Source organism: Thunnus maccoyii, chromosome 22, assembly GCF_910596095.1.
Source record: "Thunnus maccoyii chromosome 22, fThuMac1.1, whole genome shotgun sequence".
Lineage (NCBI taxonomy): Eukaryota > Metazoa > Chordata > Actinopteri > Scombriformes > Scombridae > Thunnus > Thunnus maccoyii.
In genome coordinates, this window is record NC_056554.1 from 21,820,968 (window position 1) to 21,844,274 (window position 23,307).

Genomic DNA, 23,307 nt, shown 5'->3' on the forward strand with positions numbered 1-23,307 from the left:
TTACTCCTTAGTTGTTACTTGATGTTACGAAATTTTATTTACTTGCAAGGGTCTATTACTATCGAAGGATTGGCAAGATATTCCTCAGCTGACGAGTATTTCCGGCCGGCAGGCGGCCATCTTGGTTTTGAGAAATTTGTGTTGGCTGATTGATGAATAGCTGTCCACTGTAGTGACCACTATGCATGAAAGGGTTAAAGACAGAGGCCTCCAGGAAGCTGGACAAAGGACAGTTTTCATATATTTAAGACAGTTCATAGACTAAACAATAAAGTGATTATTTGAAAAAATTAATTGACATATTGCATGATAATGAAAATAATCATTAGTTGCATCTTTGCTTGTATCAATACAGGTACAGCAACACCTCAAGTCAAGACTGAGTCACCAGAGTGGTTTTTAGAAATGGTGAACTGTAAAAAGTCTACTTTTCTACATTAATTAGCACTAAATGAAGTTGTAAAGATGAAAATATTGAGCAGCATTTGAATTTATCTGCATCTTTCTTGCGGCATTAAATCCAGCAGCAGCATGTTCGCCCCACAGATGAAACCGTAAACGCTTTTTTCATCTGTGACATGAATTTAAACTGTGGCAGAGAAACTGCAAACACAAAGGCAACTTCACCCGTCACTGTTTGTATATGTACGTGTTTAGATAGATATTCTGAATTCTGTGTCTGACCTGGGCTGAACACGAGGAACACTACGACTTCAACAAAGTCAACATGATGGTCCTCCAATCTCATTCTTAAATACGAGAACAACTGCCAGTTAGGAGAGAGGATGTCACTTGTTTCCTCTAAAGAGCCCTTTTCTTGAATCATGTGACGTAATTTTAAATCACGTGGTGATCTGCCTTTTTTTACTGAACTCTCACATGTTTCAAGAAAATTACATTACTGATAATTACTGATAATGATTTGCTATCTATTTTAAAACATGTTTGACATTAAAACTTTATAATTAAGTTTATCCTCAAGGCTCTTAACAAAGTAACTGAACACTGGGAGAGATGTTAGCAGTGGTGTTGAGATGCATGCAGCCTTGTCAAAGGGTTTGTAACCCTGCATTCACACTGTGAGCAACTTGGCTGATATTACACTCTTGTGTTTAGTACATCAGGCTCTGGTGGTGCTGTGTTACAGGGTTTTTTATACAGTATGTAGACAGAACATTTTTGGAAATGACTACTGGTGCTTTTATGCACATCCCACAAAGCCTGGAGGGTCATGGCGTCGTGGTTATCTGTTCGGCATGGCTCGCTAGGTTCCCCCGTTTTGCATTCAAGCAATACGTTTGGGAAATACATGTACTCGCTTTCTTGCTGAGTTAGATGAGAACGTGCCACCCTCATGTCTGTTAGCTTAGCTTAGGATAAAGATTGGAAACATGGGGAACCAGTTTCCAGACAGCTAGCAAAGACAGGAAGTTGTTGGTCCCGGCCAAGAAATAATCTGGTACATAACCCCAAACACCATCCTGTTAAAGGTATATTAACATTTTTACACTTTTATATAAATTAAACAAACAACACGTGTTAATTAGTGAGCTTTAGAGGTGCTAGTAGGTTAGCTAGAGCTAGAGCTAGGCTAGCTGTTTTCCGCTGTTTTCAGTCTTAATGCTAAGCTAAGTGGCTGCTGGCTGCACGCTTCCTACTTACAGTGAGTGGTATCAATCTTCTCATCTAACTCCCGCCAAGACTGTGAATAAGTGTATTTCTCAAAATGTTGAACTAATTTTTTAACGAAGAGAGCAACAATTTCAGAGTTTGCTTGAATTCAGTCAGATAATACTAATAGAATGTTGAATTTTTCTCCCCACTTTCAAATGGTAGTTTGAGTTTCTTCCTTTCACTCAGACCACCCAAAGAAATTCAGAATATTATGTCTCTGAACTGTAATCTGGCCTTTACCACCAGGAAAAAAAACAAACATGTAACCTATCAAAAGTTACTACCAAAATCTCAAATGATATCTAGACTCATTATTTTGCCACCAAGCTCAGGCTCAGAAAAAAACCCTTCAGTTTACCTTCAGTTGTTTTCTTCTTAGCTGGAGCATGTTGCACTTTGTAGGTAATAAAAATCAGCAGGGATACCAGGAAGTTAAGCTACCTGATTGACTTTGTTTAGCAGTGATCAGAGGTTACGTCCTCTGTTTAATTGACCAATAAATGGGTTATTGGTTATCTGTAAATCATTTTGCGGCATGGTGTGAATGCAGGTTTACTTTGACATGACTAATAATCAAACCCAATGATGGAAGCAACCGTCCTCCAAGCAAGAAGATGCCTTATTTCTGATGGTTTTTATAGTGTTTAAATTTGACTGCAGACGGCTGTTTTCACGTCTGTTTCTCGTAACCACTGGCAACCGCTCTCCACACACTTGTTGACAGGCAGTTACACTTCTGATACATCCTCACCCAGGTTTGGCTTTTGTTAGCTGTACATAGAAATTTACATATTTTATATTGATGATGTGCAATTCTCATGAAGGGATGGTTACTGAAACTCAGAGCATTTTTGTTGTTGTTGTTGTTTGTTTTCTATCGCAATCTGGGTAAAATTAAACAAGGTTTGAAATGTTTTTTTGAATATATGTAAAAAAAAAATCATCAGGTGCACCAGATTTAGTCTTGTAATTTGTCTCACTGTAAATTTTTAGCCAAGATTGGTTCGACTTAAATTAAACAGCAATGTTGGGGTCAAATCTGCTTAGCTTACATCTTTCTGAGTCTTACCTATTAAATCAAGCGCACCTCAGTTTTGTCCAACATCTAAAAACATTTCAAACTGTAAATGTTTTTTTTGTCCAGGTGTATGTTAACTATCAGGGTACTGGCTTGCTTGTTTGACTCTGTTGAAAGATGCAGTTGATTTGTTTTGTTTTTGTTTTTATATGTATCAATGTTGATCAACAGGGTGCGCTTGTTTCGTCATCCACGTCGGTGCAATTATCTCTCCGTCAGTTAAAATCCAACAAAAGTGGCTTTCGCCCAGCTGTGAACTGAAACAAAACAAGCGCACCCCATTTGCTGTTCTACTTGACAGCGGGAAGGAATGTGTGTACAAACAAAAGGGCCTGAAATTAACACTTCGCCACCAGCCAAACACTTGAACATTACACATTCAGTTCTATTAGCTAGTATGGCAATTAATTTACCTCAGTTATTAGTAATATATGACCTTTATTGATCTTTGTAAGCAAACAGAAGGAGGTGCAACCACTTCCACTTCCTTCTCCTTGTGTTTTATTGGCCTGTAATTGACACAAAGTTGTATTTTTATAATTTAAAGGAGAACTTAGACAATTATAGTAGAACCAATCCAACAAAAAACATGCAGCTATGTGAAATACTATTGTAAATATCAAACAGATAAAACTAAAATGTTGGAGGGCTATGGAGTTTAAAAGTGTTTTTAACGATTAAGTTCAAGTTTTCATATTTTGCACACAAAGCGCACTTTGGTGTGAAAGTATTCTCTCTCATGTTTGACTGGTTGGCTGAAAGTTAGTTTCATGCCCTGCGAACAAACCAACAAAGAGTTTAATATCATGTGGCTTCATGATGAACAAGTTTACAACTGACTGATGTTTTATTTATTGTTACTATCTTGAAACCGTGACCTGTGTATTATTCCTATTGACATGCTGCATTGGCTCGTTCAACTGGAAGTAAAACAGATGTCTTTTAAACTTCACCGGGTCCTTTTCTCTTTTTTTTTTTTTTTTCAGTGTGTCATCGTGTGAGCATTTGATTATTTTGGCAAATAGCAACACAAGGCAACAATTTAAACAATGCAGCAATAACAATTTAAAGGCAAAAGCAGCAAAAAATAGTGAAGACAGTTGTTGGTTAATCAGAAAAAAAAAACGATTTTTGGTTCTTCTGCAGGAACTTTTTTTTTACATTCATACAGTCACAAGGATTTTACAGTTCAGGTTTTTGATGGCTGGTGTGTCTTGATGGCCACCAGGTAGATAAAAAAATACTAAAACAAAAAGAGAACTCCCAACAATTTAGTATTGCTTTTTCCTAAAGTTGGGGAACCCCAGAGAGATGAATCTAAAAAGAATAAGTTAAAATCAAAGCCCCCAAAACTGGACTTCATTTCCCATAATGCAACTCAATAGCATTATTCCCTGCCAGGTAAATGTCCATGTCTTTAAAACTCCATGCTACACAGGCTTTTTACTGAAAATACAAAGTCTCTGTACACATACCGAGATAACGCTGATAATTGGTTTCACAGTGAGAGTAGTACTAATCATGGCTAGTTAATTGGAAATCTGTGAAGTAATGTGATTTATTAATTTTCTACCCTCAAGCAGACTTTTTCAAACAATCCGAGGAGGATTCAAACAGGCACTTCAGATGCCTGCTGATCATCACACTTTTAAGCAGAGCACATTTAGAACTAAAAGTTTGATCTAGATTTTGAATAAAATGATCACAAAAGAATCAAAAGTGTAATCACGCATGATATTATAATATTCAAATCATTATAATATATACAAAAGGGTGCAACAAAGTCAACAAAGCGACAGTTTCTGTTCACAAATCTATAATTTTTTGTTGACATGTGTTGCCCAATGAAGATCCAAACTGAATCTTGATGACAAGTGATTTGGATTCAAAACTAATTACAAAAAATAAAACTGCTGTGGAAGATTTCATGAAATTAGAAATGACAGGAAGCAGCTGATCCTGTGGTTTTAGCTCAGCCAGGCCACTAAAAACAAAAACTTCCCTTCAGGTGTCAATAAATGATCAGGTTGTTCCAGCAGGGGTCGCTGTGGTTGTGACTTTCACCCTCACGCTGCTCACTAACTTCAGAATGATGTCTGACTGCAGTTCTCATCTCACAGGTTCATCTAAAATCTGGAGAGCAAAACAAATGGTGGTGTTGAGATACGATCACTGTTATCTGAGATAAGATGGTATACGAGACATCTGAGAGCGATGACTAAGCAGAAATACACGCACATTGTTAGTTTTGACACATTTTACGCTCAGGTAGGAAGTAAACTACACTGTGCTTATGAAAAATATTGCTTGTCAATTATTTATACACACAAATGTTGATCTCCAGGTTGGGGAAATGTGTGAAAGTATTTCACTGCTGCACCGATACAAGTCTGGTGATATTCTTTATTTTTCTTATTGTCAACAAATCCCATGAAAACACCAAAACTAACAAGTATTCAAAGCCTGATATATCTTATTCCTCTGTGTTAGAGCTTCGTTGTTGCCCCAAAACTATTAAAAACACATCAGTGAGCCACACCTTTCACCAGTTATGTTCTGTCATCTGAATGTACAAAAACCAGAGGGTCTATGTAAAAGTACCATTATATCAACTTCTTTTACACTGAATCTTTATAAACATTTTTCTACTGTCATTTTACAATCCATTCAATGCAGATCCCCATTTGAAGTGTATGAGCTTTCAAGATGTTTAATAATGTATCATAAAATTACCTTTTACTGCTTGCTTTACAAAGTAATTCACTATTTTTACAGTGAACCAATAAACAGCCATATTGAATTATAATGTGGGTCTGGAGCTGATCGACCCAATAAGAGCTCAAACAGAATACTTTACTAGAATGTATTAATTTTTTTCTCATTCAGATTACTTCAACAGACATCAATGAAAGCAAAAACAGTTTTGCACATTTTATAAGTACAATGTCTTGCATGTTGCATTATAGCAAAAGGGAAACTACGGCCAATTTAGAAATTCATACATGTTATTCCCATGCTCTAAGATGGTTCAAAATGTTAGTGAACATGAACAAATCTCTCCTACATCCAAAAATTATTTCGCTAAAATTCAAATTTGTGATGTCATCTGTTAACGTCTGGAGCTTTTCCAAAAACAATGAATTGAGAAAGATGTTATAGATGACACTGAGAACACCCAGGGGGATGTTCTGAGTATACGGTAGGGTTGGGCTGATGGGCAATGCCATCGTCCATCGCCAATGGCTGACAGTCATCAACCACTGAGCCTCCACCATCGTATCATCGTGATTTAAAAGCCCCCCCAATGTCTGTCCATCTTTTGCGTGGATTAAATTACCTTTATTGGCTTTTTACTCACTGAGCTTTTACTGCACTTACAGTAATGCAACGACTGTAGATGTCGTCAACTCGAGTACTTCACGTGGTTCACTGTCTCTCCTGTGCTCCGCTCAGAGGACACACTCTCACACATGCAAGGATCGCTCAGCCCTGCCCGCGGTAAAACAGAGGAGAGGAGAGAAACTTAGTGCAACTATAAATGACAGCAAAATGCAGTAATTTATCCCACCCGATATCATTGTCCATCACAATGTTTCAATATGCCAATTCTGTAGACATTGCCCAACCCTATTATACAGGTACATTTTCTTTTTCAGATATGAAAGGTCGCTATAGGATAAAGCTTGCTTGGGTATTTAAAAATTACTACAAAATTAGTTTCACATTCATTGTCTATGAAGCAGCTCCAGACTTTATTACAGATGGCATCAGAAATTTGAGTCTCACGTCTCTGGTTTGTGGCTTTGGGAGAAAGTAGTTCATGTTCACAAATATCAGAAGTGGGAGTTACACATGTGCAAGTCACAATCAAGTCTCAAGTCTTAACCTTAAAGGCTCAAGCAAGTCCTAAGTCACTGTGTTTAGACTCAAGTAAGCAATAAGAAAGTAAGAGTCAAGTCAGTGCTAAACGTCAAGCAAGACAAGTCAATTAAGTCACAAGTCACCATGAAAGAAGCACTTAAAACACGAGAGAAAGGGGTACAATGGCAAGCCATGTCATGAGAAAACAGCATGTTAGTTAGTCTCTAACACTAGGGATGGCTATGGTTAGGATTCATAAATACCACTATTGATTAGAGGTATAACGATTCTCCAAATCCATGGTTCGGTTCATACCTTGTTTTTTGTTGTTGTTTTTTTTTTATAGATGAACTTTCAATTAATTAACTAAGTAAACAAAAATAAATAATCTGATCTAACTTGTTTTCCAGGATATAGTGTTCATAATTTTGTATTTTATGCAGTATTACTGTGTGTGGACAGTGACTTCTGCCACCAGGTTGTGCCTTTGAGTAAGGTGAGAATTTTGAAGCAGAAGTAGTAGAAGAAGAGGAACTTCCTCCAGTTGCAGTAGTTAGCACAAAGCTAGTGGGTTTTAATAACAGCAAAAATATGCTGGTGGACTAAAAGCTACATATCATGCTTTGTTGTGGTTGTAAAGTGCACAAATAAAAAAACTCCAAGTTATACTACAGCCTGAGTCTCTGTCTGCAACACATGACTATTTTGGTATATTTACTCACCAAATGGAAAATCTACCTGCATTTGGCGCTTGCACAACGAAACTGTGTTTTTCTGCTGTGGATTGTGTAGACTAATACATCCATTCATGTAGAACACTGAAATTGTTCAAAAAGCATATAAACATTTGCAAAATAAATAATCATGATTAAACAACTGTGCAAAGTGGTTTGAATGGTTTTATTGAAATACATTTACATGGTGCTCATCAGGCAAAACAGCAGCAGTACCTCATTCAGTTTTCTATTTGATAAAGTGTCCATCTCTGATTTTAGATTTACACAGGCTTTAATTGTTTTTTTTTTGAAGTCCTTTGTTGTTTTCATGTTTAGTATGAGCTCAGAAACGTTGATTATGATGCATGATGATAAGATGCTGTTTCTACAAGTATTTGTGTTGTTTGTAGGAACAATAGGCCACAGCAAGGTTTCAAATGCAAATAAAAGACACAAAAATATCTATATCTATATATTTTTCATAGGATGCATGAAGCAATATCTTTATTTTTTTCTGCTCTTTTATTCTGGAGAAGAGATGACAGAAATAAGTGAAGAGAGAAACGGTGTCAGGCTGAATAATAGACACCAGGGTGACTATGCATTATTTTCAATGATAAAATGACTCTGTGCTAATTAATGATCCTCATTCAGATTCAGTGTTGTATTTGAAACACAGTAGTTTTCCTTCTTTGTGTAGAAACAGCAGTGGCAGCACATAACTGGTGGGCAAACAGAACCAGATTCCTGACATCTGCACCACGCAGCCAATGTTGGGGGCCAACACAGATGAGAAAGCCAGAGACTGGCAAACAATATTCCCCATAAACCTCATCAGCAGCACTGCCAATATGGCGGTGATGGTGTAGAACGCTCTCTGCTTTGATTTGTCAACCTTTCCCCTGGTCTTGCCTCCGTCTCCTGGCCCTGGACGAATCAGAACGCGGAGAACAGAGAGGCTACAGAAAGAGATGACGATTAAGGAGATGACCAGATTGCAGAAGAACAGGATTATGTTGAAATTCTTGTTGATTAGGAGTCTTAAAGTCAACAATCCAGAGCATAATAGCCAAACACACATGCTGCTGATGTTTCTGATCATGGCCCCGCCTGTCTTACCCAGCTGCAGGTAGGTGATGGGGTGAACAACAGCCAGGTAGCGCTCGACACAGGTGAGAACATGAAAAAACATTTTAACACATGAGATGATGGCAAATAGGTTACACCCAACTGTGGTCATCTTCAAGTGTTTAGTAAAATTGCCACAGCAGCAGGAAATAGACCCACAGATGGCAATCATCTCCAAGGCGACCATGTGGTAAGTGTAGACGTCCGTGGGATTCACCGCCGCGCTGCTGTGCTGCTTCCGCCAGCGCCGGAAACCCAGGACGAGGACGGAGATGGAGAGTGGGAGGAGGAGGAGGATGTTAGTGACGGTGAAGGCGGTGAAGATGGAGGAACCGGGCGTGGAGCTGAAGCAGTTGGGGGAAGAGTGGTGAGGAGGAGGAGGGAGGGAGACATTTGAGGATGGAGAGGAGTTGGTGGACATTTCCATGAGCCTGAAGAAGAGGAGATGAGGACGAAGAAGGAGAAAAGGGACACAAGAGAGGGAAAAAACAAAGGGAATTAAATCATTTAAGAGATCCTTTCATAATGCATTTCAGTGTAAGTGATGGAGGACAAAGTCAACAGTCCTCCTTCTGTGCAAAAATGTATTTATAGTTCATTTGAAGCTTCAGTCGTGCAAATCAGTCAAATAAAGTCAAGATCTTTTTTTGGTGCCAAAGTCTCTCTTTTTGTTATGATCCTTCCACTGAACAAGTAAACAGGAAAACATTGTCTGTTGCAGTGGTGTTGTTGATCACTCATGTAACAGCCTGGAACTCTTCGTCAGAGAGATAATGATCATAATAAACTTTATTTGTATAGCATCTTTCATACAAAATGCAGCTCAAAGTGCTTCACATTAAAAAGATAATAACCCCCCCCCCCCCCTCCACACACACACACACAAACCCCCCCCCCCCCCCAAAATAGATAAATAAATAAATAATTGAGAACATTAACAGGAAAATAAAAGGAGGCAAACAAGAAAAATGAGAGATAGTGCATTACATTAAAACAGGGGAGACACAGCTAAAAATCTTCAGTAAAAGACATTTTTCATGAATAAGAATACAAATGCCTTAAAATGGATTAACATGTTTTAGTATATGATATGGTGTAAAAGTCATACTATAGAAGGGCTAGGTTAAAAAGATATGTTTTTAAGTGTCATTTAAAGCTTTCAATGGAGACCGCTTCTCTTACGTCTTTAGGTAAGGCATTGGAGTTATATGGGGAGTTATATAACTCTACACATGACAAGATGCACGCAGGCAGATAGGAAAGGTACAGCGAGCTTCTGCCTCCCGTGTGTCAAAGTTTTCTCCACATTTTCTCCACACACTCAGATTGGACGATAATAATAAACTGCAGAGAGCGTGAAAGCCACAGTTTATGTGGCTCTCTGAATCTCTATGAAATATCGGTTGTGTTTAGGCCAAATGTCTTTTATTTCATTTAATTGAAAAAAATTCATGCGGATTCTTGAAAGTGTACTGTTGTCATATAAACGGACATCTCTACTGTTCAGAAGAATCTCATAATTAAAAACTGGGATGTCAGCTGAAGAAAATAACACATTTTTATTTTTAGTGTCCAAAGAAACTGAAAAAAATGCAATAAATAAATAAATACATTGTTTTTACAGTATGTGAATGAGACCATTAAAAAACTATAAATGTGACAATATCATTAAAGGAGGCTCACCCTGTCAGGAGTATTTGCTTCAGGTCTTCTCTCTGTGACTGCAGAATCACTGACTGATGAACACCACTTTCTAGCCCAAATATTAAACTGTGTGAGTGTGTGTACGTGATGATGTTTGTGTATAAAGAACAGGTGGGAGCAGAGCTGTGGGTTTTTTTTGCATGTTGAAAAACTATGAGTTATTTATTTTGTCATAATTTAGAAGGCAAATTTTCAGAGTTCAGGATCAGATGGACAGCATCAGAGTTTCTGATACTAGGCTTTTTAAGTTTATGTCAAGCAAATCATTTCCATAACACTTCATCATTTTATCTGACAGTCAAACTAACTCAGGCATCTATTCAAATCAACTCAGAACACCTGTCTACATGGTTTTGTTCTTTTAAATTTAACCCATTGAAGCAAAAACATTTGTGTTTGTTGATATTTTATTTTTACAGCCAAACATTTTTCAAAACCACAGAACTTTATTTTAAATAGAGATCCAAAAGTGTCCAAATATTTTGAGCAGAATTTTGGGGAAATGTGTATAAATTGATGCACAAGACATCTGGAGTATTTACATTGGAACAGTGGAGCATGGGTTATGAATTTTGACAATCTTAAAGATTCAAAAGGGGGGAACTCTTAAGGCGTGAATCTAATCTGTCCTCTACAACACTGGAGTACTGCTTGTTGCTGTAGACTTTCTTAATTCTTTTCTCACACATACACACACACGAACACACACGAACCTCCCTCCCCCTCCCATGGCAACGATGTTGTAGGTGAAGAGGTCTAAATTACCCGTCGTCGCCGCTGCAGATATGGAGCGCTGTTTCCGCCATCATCGGTGACCCAGGTACAAGATGTAGATGGAGAGAGGGAGGAAGAAGAGGATGTAGGATATTAATGAATTTAAGTTTATATCCTGGGCATCAGTTTCCTGTAAAAAGCATATAAACATAATAAATAATCATGATTAAACAACTGTGCAAAGTGGTTTGAATGGTTTTATTTAAATACATTTACATGGTGCTCATCAGGCAAAACAGCAACAGTACCTCATTCAGTTTTCCATTTGATAAAGTGTCCATCTCTGATATTATATTTACACAGGCTTTAATTGTTTTTTTTGGAGTTGTTTGTCTTTGCATATTGAATTGTTATTCAAGATATAATAGTATGGGTTCCCTATATGGTGATGATAAGAATATGATGTAATTCCGACAGGTATTTGTGTTGTTTGTAGGAACAATAGGCCACAGCAAGGTTTCACATGCAAATAAAAGACACAAAAATATCTATATCTATATGTTATTCTGAGGATGCATGAAGCAATATTTTTATTTTTTTCTGCTCTTTTATTCTGGAGAAGAGATGACAGAAAATAAGTGAAGAGAGAAATGGTCTCAGGCTGAATAATAGACACCAGGGTGACTCTTATGCACTATTTTCAATGATAAAATGACTCTGTGCTAATTAATGATCCTCATTCAGATTCAGTGTTGTATTTGAAACACAGTAGTTTTCCTTCTCTGTGTAGAAACAGCAGTGGCAGCACATAACTGGTGGGCAAACAGAACCAGATTCCTGACATCTGCACCACGCAGCCAATGTTGGGGGCCAACACAGACGATAAAGCCAGAGACTGGCAAACCAAAGTCCCCCCAAACCTCAACAGCAGCACTGCCAATATGGCGGTGATGGTGTAGAACGCTCTCTGCTTTGATTTGTCAACCTTTCCCTTGGTCTTGCCTCCGTCTCCTGGCCCTGGATGAATCAGAACGCGGAGAACAGAGAGGCTACAGAAAGAGATGACAATTATGGAGAAAACCAGACTGCAGAAGAACAGGATTATGTTGAAATTCTTGTTGATTAGGAGTCTTAAAGCCAACAATCCAGAGCATAATAGCCAAACACATATGATACTGACGTTTCTGATCATGGCCCCGCCTGTCTTACCCAGGTGCAGGTAGGTAATGGGGTGAACAACAGCCAGGTAGCGCTCGACACAGGTGAGAACATGAAAAAACATTTTAACACATGAGATGATGGCGAATAGGTTACACCCAACTGTGATCATCTTCCAGTGTTTAGTAAAATTGCCACAGCAGCAGGAAACAGACCCACAGATGGCAATCATCTCCAAGGTGACCATGTGGTAAGTGTAGACGTCTGTGGGATTCACCAATGCACTGCTGCGCTGCTTCTGCCAGCGCCGGAAACCCAGGACGAGGACAGAGATGGAGAGTGGGAGGAGGAGGAGGATGTTGGTGACGGTGAAGGCGGTGAAGATGGAGGAACCGGGTGTGGAGCTGAAGCAGCTGTTGAAAGGGGTGTTATGGGTGGAGTTGGGGGAAGAGTGGTGAGGAGGAGGAGGAGGGAGGGAGACATTTGAGGATGGAGAGGAGTTGGTGGACATTTCCATGAGCCTGAAGAAGAGGAGATGAGGATGAAGAAGGAGAAAAGGGACACAAGAGAGGGAAAAAACAAAGGGAATTAAATCATTTAAGAGATCCTTTCATAATGCATTTCAGTGTAAGTGATGGAGGACAAATTCCACAGTCCTCCTTCTGTGCAAAAATGTATTTATAGTTCATTTGAAGAGGAGGAGATGAGGACGAAGAAGGAGAAAAGGGACACAAGAGAGGGAAATACAAAGGGAATTAAATAACTTTGAGAACAGTAACAAAATATAATGTCTAATTATTAGTTAAAAATCACATAATCTATCTAAAGTATTACAGGTTAGGTTCACTACTCTTCTGCCTTAAAACAACATTTAGATGCCCAAATGAACATTGATGTGTTTTTCTTGTTGTAATCATTCCTCCTGTTCATACTGACCATTAAGAGATCCTTTCATAATGCATTTCAATGTGAATGATGGTGGACAAAATCCATAGTCCTCCACAGTCCTCCCTACAAAAATGTATTTAAAAGTTCATTTGAAGCTATTATCAAGGTTCAGTTGTCCAAATTAGTCAATTTAGTTCAGTGCCAAAGTCTCTCTTTTTGCAATGATCTTTCCACTGAACAGCTGAACAGGAAAACACTGTCTGTTGCAGTGGTGTTGTTGATCATTCATGTAACAGCCTGGAACTCTATGTTGCAGAGATGGGGAGTAATATAATGCTGCACATGACAAGATGCATGCAGGCAGACAGGAAAGGTACAGCGAGCTTCTACCTCCAGTGTGTCAAGGTTTTCTCCACATTTTCTCCACACACTCAGACTGGACGATAATAACAAACTGCAGAGAGCGTGAAAGCCACAGTTTATCTGGCTCTCCGAATCTTAGGCCAAATGTCTTTTATTTCATTTTAGCTGAGAAAAATCATTGAAAGTGTACTGTTGTCATAAATGGATATCTCTGCTGTTCAGTAGAGGCTCATAATTAAAAACTGGGAGGTCAACTGAAGGAAAACACCATATTTTTTATTGTTAGTGCCCAAGGAAACTGAAAAATGCAATAAATAAATAAATAAGAAAATAAAATTCCATTGTTTTTGCGGTATGTGGATGAGACCATTAAATAACTAAAAATGTCAATTATCATTAAAGGAGGCTTACCCTGTCAGGAGTGTGTGTTTCAGGTCTTCCTCTCTCTGTGTCTCCAGAATCACTGACTGATGAACACCACTTTCTGGCCCAAATATTAACCCGTATGTGTGTGTGTGTGTGTGTGTGTGTGTGTGATGATGGTGTTTGTGTGAAAAACAGGTGGGATAAGGACTGTGGGCTTTTTTGCATGTTGAAAAAACTACGAGGTACTTATTTTGTCATAATTTAGAAGGCAAATTTTCAGAGTTCAGGTTCAGTTGCAGGACATGCAGCTACAGTAATGATGCAGTGTCATGCTCAAGGACACTCCAGCAGGGTGGACAACATCTCCAACCTCCAAAACACTCAAGACAGATTTATGTATCAAAAAGCATTCAGCTGTTGGACAGTTTCACGGTACTAGGCTTTTTAAGTTTATGTCAAGCAAATCATTTCCATAACAACTCATCATTTTATCTGACAAGAGTCAAACTAACTCAGGCACTTATTCAAATCAGCTCAGAACACCTGTGTACATGGTTATGTTCCTTTAAATTTAACCCATTGAAGCAAAAACATTTGTATTGTAGTACCTGGTACAGAAAATACCCTTCTATGTCTATGCTGATAGGTCCAAAATGCCCGTCATTGCTGCTGCAGATATGGTGCACCGTTTCTACCATTGTTGGTGACCCAGGTACAAGATGTAGATGGAGAGAGGGAGGAGGAAGAGGATGTAGGAGCAGGAAAAAGTGGTCAAGATGTGAGAGCCGACCATGGAGTTGAGGCATTAGTAGATCAGTTGAAGGAGGAGGGGGGAGGAAGATGGAGTGACTGATCGGAGGAGGAGGAGGAGGAGGAGGGGGAGCTGTTTGCTGACAGGTCTGGTTAAATTAGAGTCTGAGGAAGATGTTACTGGAGAGAGGGGATGAAAACAGAAAGACGAGAGATAAAAGTGAAAGAAAGAGTGACAAGTTAAACTGACAAATTGACAAAAATATTATTTTATTATTCTGAACAAAAAAATGCCACTCTATTTTTCTTATATACTACAGTTGGTAAAGTATTCCTTTAAAGGGGACATAACATGCTTTCTTGTGATTTTCTGTCATTTTTATACTGTTATGATGTCAGATATTAAACATGATAAAAGTTCCAAAACTTGAGGTGAACATATGGAAAAAATCTCACCTTCAAGTCAAAAGCCAGGGCTTCAGCCTGCACTGAACACTTCATTTGCAAAGTTACCTCTTCTTCCTCATCGAAACTGATATCAGATTGTTCGCACATGCCCACAAGTGGTCATCCCTTCCATAGCTGTTGTTGCTAAGGATGTTCTACGGGTTGTTGTCCACATAGGAAGTTTATATTTCGAGTAAAGAATGTTAAAAAGAAGTGAAATCCGACAACTGCTGTTAGTTTATGCAGCCTTGGAGCTGGAGGATGTCTGCCGAGGAGCATCTTCTGGCAGCTAACCAATCAGAACAGAGTGGGCTCCTCTGGAGGGGGGCCTTAAAGAGACAGGAGCTAAAACGGCCTATTTCAGACAGAGGCTGAACTGAGGGGCTGCATAAAGGACCAGTAGAAGATAAATAAGGAGTTCTTTTTGAGCTGCAAGTCATGCAAAGATATTCCAGTACAGCCCCAGAATTTAAATATAAACCTGAAAATCTGCATGATGTATCCCCTTTAAAGGCCCACAATTAACTTTTCTCAATCATCTAGATCTAGGTAAGTGGTTCCTAAACTTTCTTGGCAGTGACTCCATAAAACAAAACAACTTGCAATCCCTAATCATCGGGTTGTGACTAGTTCAACCAAAGACTGATTATTTTTCCTTGTTTTATTTAAATTATTCTTACAGTCCTGAAGAATTCAACTTCTTCAGTAATTTACTGTGTTCTTCTCATGGTTTAAAGGTGATGGGATCTTGTTGAAAAAAGGTATTTTCACAAACCAACCAGAACTGAACAATATGAGAATCAAATCCAGAACTCATGACAGTTATTGGGTGGTTTGTGTTGCCAAGGAGACGTAATCAAATCTGATCGAATCACACCCACACACTTCTCGTGTAGAAGATAAACTGAGGTTTTGAGTGTTAAAAAGTTATTGATCTGTAACTAAGGATGTTTTGGCACAGATGTTATTTTCAGATTTTGTTCCAGTGATGTTTTCAGTGTCTCAGAGGCCTTTCATGAGAGAAAACACACAGCTCATGCTAGCTGGCTCACATGACATATTCTGCAGCGTATTTGTACGTGTGGTGTCCCAAAACAAATGGTGTTGGTTGTAATTCAGATTACAACAAAATAATTAATTTTTACTGGTGCTGTCTGTGATGTGCACTTTAAGGTATCCTGCATGTCAAGTTGACTACACAGTACAAACATCTTGTAGTATTAATTTGTGATTTTTGGCATATCAAACCAACTTGCCATGTTTTAATCAACAAAAATAATATAGTTTTGTATAGAAATTTTGTATTGCCAAAAGAAATGTGCATGTAGTCGACAAAGTGCAGGAACAAAACTAGAACATGTCATAATATATTTAAAAAGATTTGGAAATTGGATGGATTTAGGTATATAGTCTTAAAAACAGTTTAAAGGAACAATTACAAAACCTGTTCTAACAGAGACAAAGTCTTGTCTCAGGTCATTTCAGTCAGTAGCTTCCTGTCTGAGGAGCTCAGGCTCTGTTTGGTTGGAGGAGAGTAACTCCTCTGAAACTGAAAAGTGATCAGGCACCAGGCCGTCAACTGACTTTTAAGTAGTCGAATAAATACTAAAATGAATCCAAAAACAAACAGACAACCAATGCTAAATACAGAATAAGATCTAATGTCTCTTAAGAACAGGTTACTGTGATTTATAAAAGACACTAACATTTCTAGATGTTTTTGATTCTGGCCGTCCTTCCCCTGCATGTCCAGAGTCACTGGACGCTGTGCAAGAATATCAGCTCTTAATTAAAGCTGCAAGCAGCGTTGAACGGGCCCTCGCGCCTCTGCGCACGTCGGGCCACGGCACAGTCGAAGGGCTTCTGTCACGGGCATGTAGATGTCTTCAGACCCGGGCTGTTTTCAGACAGTGCAAGAAGGAGATAAACATCACTTCCTTTGTCCACTATTTTGCCTGCTGCTGGGGCTGCTTTGCTGCAATTTTGTAGGGGGCGCTATTCAGCCAGTTTGCATCACTGATGGAATATTGTCATTTAGACGTGTTCAGGCCGGGACTCTTATCAAACATGTAGAGTTTGGTGCAGACTGGAGCATTTACAATAAAGTTATAGCAACTTCCTCTGTCATGGTGAAACATCAAATGTGTGAGGATGAGAATTTTCTGCAGGGTGAGACAAGTCTGTCTTGCTCACACCTGTGTCATCAAAATTAAGCAAGTTTTCAAGAATTTCAATTAGTAAACAGAAAACACATGATGAGTTTGTGTGTAAAACAAATTAATTTCCTAATTTTCATCAAGTTTATTTTTAGAAAAGTAAAGACTTTTAACCCACATGACCTGGTCAACTTCCAGTTTAAACAAGGACAAGACATCTAGATGAAGACATTTTAAGTGCAAAAAAGTTGACAGTAGACAGTCATCTTTTTTAATGTTTTAATGGTTCTATTTTGGAAGATATTTAAAGCACACTTAAATATAGATACATGATGTGCAACATTTACAAATGATCCTGCATAGTCCTAATCATTACTTAATAATGATAATGATGATAATAATACATGAGTGCTTTTCAAGGTACCCAAAGATGATTTGCATAAGTTAAAAGCATCATAAAAAACAAAAAAACAAAAAAAAAGCCAACACATTAAAATCACAAGAATCATAGCATCACACTGAAACTGAGAAATCTAATCAATGCACAAAGCCTAAACGATAATTTATTTGAACTCTCCATTTAAATGATTATCAGACAGGATTTGAATAATAAACATCAACAAAGGCTGTTGTGTATTCAAATCAATGTGAGTCATGTCGGTCAGAACACCTGCCTGCTCTCTCTGTGCATCATTCTCATCACATCTAACCTGGTAGTTTGGCGGTAACTCTAAATAAATATGTTCTGAGGTAAATGTAAGTTCTGGATGGATTATGTTCATCTAACATACAATTTGATTGAGACTTCTGTCTGATTTTGGGCTTTTGGTTAATAAACATATCCTGCCTCATGCCTCAAGTCACTGTTGACTTTTTTGATATTTAAACAAGACTGCAATATTTCCTTAAGCTGAAGTACTGTGAGTGCCAACACATGACAGTAAAAAAACTGTTTTACTTGCTATAAGTTGTAGATAATGTATTGCAACTGAACAGCAAATAAAATACATTCTATTTTACTGATAATTTCAGTTTGAACAACATAATAAGGAAACAAAACGTTACCTCATTATGTTGATAGAAAAATGGCTCTGTTCTATTAAGGTTTGGTTAGGTTTAACCACTAAACTACCTGGTAAGGTTTAAGGAAAGATTGTGGTTTGGGTTAAAATTACCACTTCGTTACAGTTAGAGGACCTTCATCTTCATGGTTACATATTATTTAACCATGAGGGTCACTTGTTTTGTTGACTAAACCATCTACCACGACCTCCTAGCTCTGCAGACTTTGTCATTTCATATTAACATCATGACTTATTTCTTTGCTCCCGACTGACATTAGTCATATTCATAATTCACATCGCTTCTAGAGGGCTTTGTTTCTTAAATATTGAATTATTAATATTAAATATTTGCTGTTTTAGGGCACTTGCTAAAATGACTGATTCTGTCGTATTTCTTCGGACACTCTCTCCCTGACAGTGTGCTAGTGGGCCAATACAAAACCAGGATCCTGAAACTGAAGCAGCTAAATGGAATTCAGACATAATTAATTTCCTTATGTAAGCTGAACTTTTCCTAACGCGATATGTCAAAATCTTAGGAAAAAAAGTCTGCTGCAATGTAGTCTATTTTTCTGAGCTGACACTTTTATGGTAATTTCCAAATTTGGTGCATTTTGACATGACCTAGCATTCTCATCTGCTCTGACAACTTCTAATCATTATTTTTGTAGATTTCTTTGGATAATGCACCCACAAATAGCTCACTTTTCTTTTACTTGACACTAGCTGAACTTTCAGTGCCACAAAAAACAACTTTAATGGGTGAAATTATTGGCTCCCAGTGTCACCAAACACAATCCAGGCTTTTTTTCAGTAATTTTAGTCAGTAATTGTTGTCTGATCTTTTAAGATACTTTAATCTACTGTGATCCTTGTCCTGGTTCAGTGTTGCTCTTACAACATGGTAGCTTTCCTGCTCTGTGTAGAAACAGCAGAGGTAACACCAGACTGCTGGGCAGAGAGAACCAGAATGTAGACAACCATAAAGCACACCTCCCAGTCTCCTCCAGTGAGGTAAACAAGACAGTGGTGAGTATATTTTGGCTAAACCTCAACAACAGCACTCCCAGTATGGCCATGATGGTATAAAAAGCCCTTAGCTTTGACTGGTGAACCTGCTGTCTGGACCCGTCCCCTTCCCCTGGCCCTGGACGAATCAAAACGCAAAGAACTGAAAGGCTGCAAAAACAGATGATGATTAAAGTGAGGGCTATGGCACAAAAAAAGAGGATGGCAATGGACATGCTGTCTTCTATGAATATCACACCTGTCGTTACAAAGCACTGCAGCCAAACACAGCCAATGGTGATATTTCTGATTCTGATCCCATGTGCCTTCCTCAGGCCCAGGTAGGTGACGGGATGAACGACAGCCAGGTAACGTTCCACACAGGTCAGGATGTGAAAGAACATCTGTGCGGATATGTTGATGTAGGAAAGGTAGAGACCTGGCATCATCATTTCTGGGAGATCAGTGAGGACAGCACAACAGGTCAGGGTGAGCCCTAAGATATTCATCAGCTCGCTGATGACCATGTGGTAGGTGAAGAGATCTGAGTGGCTAATTGTTGTGCCGGAGCGCTGTTGCCTCCATCTCTGGTGACCTAGGTAGAGGATGAAGATGCAGAGAGGCAGGAGGAAGAGGATGCTGGTGATGGTGAAGGTGGTGATGCTATAAGAGCCAGCTGTGGAGTTGATGCACTTGCGCAGTATATTATAGAGGCTGAGAGATGAAGGATGAGGATGGGGAGGATGAGAGGAATTAGAGGAGTTGACTGACATGACTATGGGCAAGGGGCAGGGATAGAGTGAAAAAGAGAGAAGGATAACAAAATGAAAACTAAATCAACAAGACAAGAGGAAATAGTGACTTATTGTGACTAAGCATTGCTAAAGCCATGTCCCAAATCCATAAAACAAAGTTATTCTAAACCGTTTTTGAGTCTGTGGTGTGTTCATACTGAAAAAAGTGACAAAATAAAGTTACTATGCTGAATATGAAAATGTGTACTATTGATGTACACAATACTCCCATAATATATTGCACAAAGGGGCACAAAGAGGCTTTATCACACAGGTCCTTTAATTACATACAGATTTCCTGGAATTTTTGTGAGTAATTTGCAGGTATTTAACACTTAACTTTTAGGACATTTTACAGAGAGGGTGGTGCAATTTTTGTTTTTTCAATTATTTCCTAAAAGTAGCTGCTTTAACTGTTAATTCTTAAATTGTTAACCCTTTTTTGGGTTTTTTTTCTGTCTCTCTCATTTGTGGCAATTTGCGGCACCCTGTCTGTAAAATGTTGTAAAGTTAACTGTTAAATATCTGCAAATTACTCAGAAAATTTCCATGAAATTAGTATGAAATTGAAGGATCTCCAATATGAAACGGAAATGGGAGAGCTGCAGCTATATTAGTCAAATAAAATACTTACGCATTACATAAATTAACATGTGAGGCACATCATTTAAAATAATGTAAGGTAGTTTTATTGATGAAAATTACATTGATAATTTTGTCATTTTCCTATGAGAAATAAAATCATACTAGAAAACATGAAAGCATGATGTGACAACATTTCTCCATTAAAGAGACATACAGTACAGAATATGAGTATTAAAAACACCTACAAAACCTTAACAATACTATACAAACACTATATTTTCTAAGAGAAATCACTTGGGAGTCCCCCTGGACAACGGTTTTGCCTTTATACGTTTTTAACTTCTAATATTTTTCAAGAATATAAGTCTTTTAAACCGTATTTCAATCAATAAAACAACTGAAAACCAGATAAAGATCACGATCATAAGAAGAGTGTTTAGTCACTAAAAATATTAAATTTATTATAAAGTCATCAAAATACACTCACCTTATCAGTGGTGTTAATTTCTGATGTCTCTGATCTTCTGTCCACTGTGTGTCTGGAGTGTGAACTGGTGTATCAAACACATAGCTATATGTAAATCCTGGTGGATGAGTGTGTGCGTGTCTTTTGAATTATTTGTGGGGATGTTTTTGATTGTTTATTTTTGTTTTTGCATGTTGTATAAGCAGCAAATATTGCTCTTTCCTTTTGCATTGCTTTTCATTTTCTATCACTTTTTGTCCTTTGAATTCGGCACTGACGGGGTTCGAAACAGGAACTATTGGGGTCTCAATAAGGACACATCACTGTAATCAAAAAATTATTTGTCATGTGTGCAGACTTTGCAAACATATGTGATTAATATATACATAGACTACATACACAAACACATAATAACAAACACAAAAATAATTGAGCCTATACCTAAACTTAACTCAAGGGAGATACCTGGCATCACTCTGGGAGATTAGTGAGGACAGCACAACACTAAGCACAACTGAACCCTAAGATATTCATCAGCTGGCTGGTGACCATGTGGTAGGTGAAGAGGTCTGAGTGGCTAATCGCTGCACCAGAGCGCTGTTGCTTCCATCGCTGGTGACTCAGGTAGAGGACGAGGATGCAGAGAGGGAGGACGTAGAGGATGCTGGTGATAGTGAAGGTGGTGTTATTTAAAGAGCCAGCTGTAAGCCTGAAGCACTTGAGCAGTATATTATGGAGGCTGAGAGATGAAGGATGAGGATGGGGATGAAGAGAGGAATTAAAGAGAGAAGGATAACAAAATGAAAACTAAATCAACAAGACAAGAGGAAATAGTGACTTATTGTGACTAAGCATTGCTAAAGCCATGTCCCAAATCCACTCTACAAACTAAGTCTGTAGTGTGTTCATACTAAAAAAAGTGACAAAATAAATTTACTATGCTGAATAAAAGAACTCAGATTTTCATGTGTACTATTAATGTACACAATACTCCCATAATATATTGCACAAAGGGGCACAAAGACGTTTTATCCTACAGGTCCTTTAATTACATACAGATTTTGTGAGTAATTTGCAGGTATTTAACAGTTAACTTTTAGGACATTTTACAGAGAGGGTGATGCAATTCAGCACAAATAAAGTGTTAAGTTGGTTTAGTTGTAATATATTTGGGTTCATAAATAGTTGTTAATTTGCAAAAATTCTAATTTATTTTGAATTTTTTACTCCAACTGACATAAAACCCTCACATCCCCCAGTCTAATGTATTTTACAGTGTGTGGTTTATTACAGTTTGTTGTTTTGTGTGTCAAATGAACGATATATTAACATATTAGCTTTTCTCAACAATTTCCTAAAATTAGCTGCAGTAACTGTTAATTCTTTGGACATTTCTTTGAAATGGTTATGCAATTTGGTAGTATATAGGAAATCTGCTCATTATAGAGTTTTTAAGAAACAACCTAAATTGTTTGTATGTAGTATGACACACAAAACTACACACTGAAAACTGAACATTTTCTGTCAGTTAAATAGTTTTTATTAAATAATGAGTCTAATCATGAAGAACCTTGATTGGGCACTTACCAACTAACCTGCTTAACACTTTTTTCTGTTTTTTTTTATCATAATTTGTACCAAATTGTATAAGCTTAATATCTTAAAACCTAAATTGTCTGCACCCTGTCTGTAAAATGTCATAAAATTAACTGTTAAATATCTGCAAATGCTAGAAAACATGAATGCATGAGATGATAACATTTCTCCAGTAAAGAGACATACAGTACAGAATATGAGTAATAAAAAACCTACAAAACCTGACAAATACTATACAAACACTATATTTTTAACTGAAATCACTTGGGAGTCCCCCTGGACAACTGTTTTGCCTTTACACATGAAATTACTTTCCAAAGCCTTTTTAACTTCTAACATTTTTCAAAGAATACAAGTATGTTAAACCATATTTTAAACAATAAAACAACTGAAAAACAGATAGAATAAAGTTCACTGTCAAAAGAAGAGTGTTAAGTCACTAAAAATATATATTTTTTTAAATTAAAAATTAAAATAGACTCACCTCATCAGTGGTGTTTATTTCTGATCTCTCTGATCTTCTGTCCACTGTGTGTCTGGAGTGTGAATTGGTGTGTCAAACATATAGCTGTATGTAAATCCTGGTGGATGGGTATGCGCGTGTCTTTTGAATGATTTGTGGGGATGTCTTTGATTGATGATTTCTGTTTTTGCATGTTGTATAACCAGTAATCATCGCTTATTTTCATAGTTATTTTCATACCTGAACAATCTGAAACCAGACTTCTGTTCAGTCTTTAAATATGTTAAATTTGGGAAGAATGTGGCCCCTGATAACCATTAAGAATTTG